Here is a 4,662-nt window from a genome sequence, read left to right on the forward strand (position 1 = left end):
ATTCCTTTACTGTTGTTTTTTGTGAAGCACATTGAATTGCATCTGTATATGAAATGAGCTAAACAAATAAACTTACCTTGTCTTGTAAGGGCTCACGGCTCACCTGCTAGTAAAAGGTCTTTTGGAAGAACTTAAGATTATTAGACACACGGTAAAGGCCATCCCATTGCCTAATAACAAGAGAGAGCAACACTATTAAAATAAATAGTGTCTATTGACAGGTGCTCTGTGATCTGCTGTCTGTAGGAGCCACTTAGTTCAGTTAAGATGGCGGTGCCCAGAGATGCCCTGAGTACAGTGTACTCCAAACACAATTCTGTTGCTTTTTTTTGACAATGACAATAAACCTCTTGGACCTTGGATCTTGGATCTAGGATCTTGAATCTTCATCCTGTTCGATGACCGCGAACGTGATGTGACTTCCATGACTGGGGCTGCAGGGGTATCGAGCTGAGCCTTGTAGTAACGAGTAATAATAGTAGGGCTGTAGTCAAGTCCACCTTTGTAGAGTCCAAGACAAGTCCAAGACCAGTACTAGTCAAGTCCGAGACAAGTCCGAGTCCAAAGAGGTTCGAGTCCGAGACAAGACCGAGTCCAAAAAGATTAGAGTCCAAGTCAAGTCCGAGTCACATGTCGGTCAGTGTTTAACAATGAAAGGATGAATGTCAATAGTGTGAACCTTAGAAGATAACCTATATGGCATGGATGTGAAGACAAACTTGTTTGTTATTGGATTTCAAGCTCCACTTTACAATCTATGATGGCCAGTGTTCTAAACAAAACTTAATGACAGACCCGGCGAGTCCAAAAGCCTAATTTGGCAAGACCATTGTCCGAGTCCAAGACAAGTCCGAGTCCAAACAATACAGAGTCCGAGACAAGTCCAAGTCCATAAAAAAACGGACTTGAGACCGGACTCGGGCCGAGTCCGGACTACAGCCCTGAATAATAGTGCAGTCAAAGTATAGCCAGCAGAGTGTCACTAGCCAATTTGGCTGGCATACGCATCATAGTAACCGATATTTGTTTGTATTTATTTTCAAGAAAAAGCTCAGCAGCTCAGTTTCTATTTGCACGATATACTCCCATGTAGAAAGGTATACACGCCTCTTGCTTCAGCACCTCATTTTCTGAGGTTAGATGTACACTAATATGATAAAGGGTGGAAAGCAATATAAAACCTGTGGTTAGTGGAATACCTGAAAGGCTAGTGACTCGGGAAAACCACTAGCCGCAGTGGCCGGGTGAAAAAGTTAATGTCAAGCCCTGATAGCCAGGTCACACCCTCCTAGTGATGCAACGCCTTTGGCGTTGCTTCTAGTCAGGCCAGGAGCAATAAAAAATACTGTTTCTCTCTGGAGAAATCGGGAACACCCACAATGTCGGGAAGCAATCAACTTTGAGCAACTCCAAAGGCCCTGCGTAGAGGCGTGTTCAAGAAAGTGACGTGGTTTAGGCAGAGACGTTCAACTGGGACTAAGAACATGTTTGGTTTAAACTTCGGCACAGCCTTATCTGGCCTCGCCCTCGACCAGCTGCAAACTGAGGGAGGCGGGTTAACCAGACCATTTAGGAAACGCTATTCGTCATCTTTCTTGGTCAGACCAACTACATCTCGGTACGAGATTTGAAAGTCGATGATCATCAGGCAAGTCAAGTCAATGTACAAAATTCAATTTTTATTTTTTTATTTTTGAAGCTGCTTGTCTTAACGTGTCATTATTTTGATAATTGTCTCCCGATGGCCAAACACATGAACACTGAACTGCAATAAACTCATCCACCACAATGTGGACGGACTTCAGCCTTGCTCCCCAGCCCTGTATGTTTACATAGTATAAAAGTGTGAACAGAAAAGAGATTAAGAGAATAAAGAAGTTAGCTAGCTGGGCTATCTGGAGGGGATTGCGTATGTTGTACTGTATGGAGGAAACCAAGCTGACCTTCTGATGATTCATCTGAATAACAGCAGCCAGCCGATGAAGGAAATGCCAACAGAGCCTACAGGAGCAGCAAATCCTCAACCCAGGATCCAATTAAACATCTTCAAGAGGAGAAGTTTAGAGAGAGAGAGAGAGAGAGAGAGAGAGAGAGTTTTGAGAGAGAAGTGTGTGTGTGTGTGTGTGTGTGTGTGTGTGTGTGTGTGTGTGTGTGTGTGTGTGTGTGTGTGTGTGTGTGTGTGTGTGTGTGTGTGTGCACCTGTCCTCCTATGCCTGCATCCGTGTCCGTGTCCGTGTGTGTGTGTGTGTGTGTGTGTGTGCACCTGTCCTCCTATGCCTGCATCCGTGTGTGTGTGTGTGTGTGTGTGTGTGTGTGTGTGTGTGTGTGTGTGTGTGTGTGTGTGTGTGTGTGTGTGTGTGTGTGTGTGTGTGTGTGTGTGTGTGTGTGTGCGTGTGTGCGTGCGCATGCAGTGGGAGGGGTGGGGGGATGCGTATTGTGTGTATGTGTTTACCCTCACTGAAATGAAAAATGAGTTTGGTTCTTGAAGTGCTCTCTCTGAGCAATTCACTCGTTGCTTGTTGAAGCAGTGCCCTCTCCTGGACAAACAGTATACACTGAAATCATGTTTGCAGAGCTGTGCAGCTGCCAATGGCTTTGTGAAATGCTTGTGAAATTAGTCTGTAAAATGAAATATGTTGTATTTAAATGTATCATATTTAAACACAAATATGTATGAAAGTCATTCTAGTTCCCTGGTCCTTTCCTGCAGACTCTGACCTCATGACGTGAGTTTTTATTCAATCTCTTTCAAGAACATATATCAGAAGTTTCGGAAGAAAAGTAGGTAGTGCGCTGCATATCATCTCCAAATTAACTGGAGCTCTTGGAGGGTGCCATTTTCAACAAGAATGAAGGAATTCTTTGTCCAGCAACTTCAGTTGATTTGGCCATGGCTCAAATGGTTAGGGCAGACTCTTACGCCAGGGACCTGGGTTTGATTCCGACCCGTGGTCAGTTCCCAATCTTCTCCCATCTCACACTGTCCTGTCAAATAAAGGCATAAAAAAGCCCCTGATGTTTTTAAAGTGTGAGATTTTTAGTTGTTTATTTCCAGAATTCATGCTACCCATTCACTAATGTTACCTTTTTCATGAATATTTACCACCACCATGAAATTCTAAGTACCGGTATTCATTATGACTGAAAAAATTGCACTTTTCATACATGAAAAGGGGGATCTTCTCCATGGTCCGCCATTTTGAATTTCCAGAAATAGCCATTTTTAGCTGCAAAAATGACTGTACTTGGGCCATACTAGAAAATATTAGTTTATTACTTAGTAAACTATCATGAAAAGGTCAAATTTGTCAATAGGCGACACAGTTTCAATGAACCGCATAGTTGCAGTACCTTTTTTGACCATTTCCTGCACAGTGTCCCTTTAAAGTTTCAGAATGGGGCGGTGAATAGCCCAGAAAAAAGCTGCTGTGCGCTGCTCGAAAGTAACGATTGCAGTGCACAGGGCCGGATTAAGAAGGCCTGGGGCCCCTAGGCTTTGGTTGCTGTGGGGGGCCCCGGAAAACAAATTTGACGACAAATTTACATCCACAGTGACATAATTTTGTGCTAGGAATTAAGGTTAACAAGTCTACCAACTTTACTGAATACGACATGTGAACTTTTCAATATTGCATCTTGTCATTATTCTGCAATTTTTCACTTTTTTACCAATCAGGGGGCCCCTGGCAGGTGGGGGCCCCTAGGCTGCAGCCATATCTAGCCTGTGCATTAATCCGGCCCTGGCAGTGCACCACCGTCTCTAGAGGATCAAGGACGGAGAAACAGACAGGAGGAAATGAACTCACATGCAGCCATAATCTGTGTGTGCCGCCATGCCAACACCCTGATCAAACACAAGAGACTCCTCACTCCTCATACAACCATGCAGCGCGCCATGATGGAAATACCACGACTAAAATGAAAGGTCAAAGGTCAAATCCTTTGGAGCAAAAAAGTTTTCGCCATTGCTTTCCATTCAATCCAATTAAGGTTCAATGTATTACAGTGCAATATCACCATGAACAAGTACACAAAACAAAAAGAGTAAGAAAGTTGCTGACAAGGTGTTACAGCTATCACTAAAGACCAATCACAGAAAGGGTTAAATTGATGAAAGAGCTCTCTCTCTCCATTCCACTCAAGGACTCTGATGAAGATGGTCTAACCATCGAAACGTTAGTCATGTTGTGCACTTGAATAAAAAAAACACAAAGAAATACATCTGTGCTGCTCCGGTGTTGTCCTTCAATTGATGAAAGAGCCTTTATGTAACTGATGGGCCTTTAAGGGGGCTCATTACTTCAGCTATTTATAGTCCCTAGAACACGGGACCGGACTACTGTATACCACTATACACACTGTAGCTACTACCCTGGGCATGTTGTGTTGTGTGGTGTGGTGTGGTGTGGTGTTGTGTTGTGTTGTGTTGTGTTGTGTTGTGTTGTGTTGTGTTGTGTTGTGTTGTGTTGTGTTGTGTTGTGTTGTGCTGTGGTGTGGTGTGGTGTGGTGTGGTGTGGTGTGGGGTGGTGTGCTGTGCTGTGCTGTGCTGTGTTGTGTTGTGTTGTGTTGTGTTGTGGTGTTGTGTGTTCAGTTGTTGTGTGGTGTTGTGTGTTCGGTTGTTGTGTTGTGTGTGGTGTGGTGTGTGGTGTGGTGTGGTGTGGT

This window comes from Engraulis encrasicolus, chromosome 23 (assembly GCF_034702125.1).
Source record: "Engraulis encrasicolus isolate BLACKSEA-1 chromosome 23, IST_EnEncr_1.0, whole genome shotgun sequence".
In the NCBI taxonomy this organism is placed as follows: domain Eukaryota; kingdom Metazoa; phylum Chordata; class Actinopteri; order Clupeiformes; family Engraulidae; genus Engraulis; species Engraulis encrasicolus.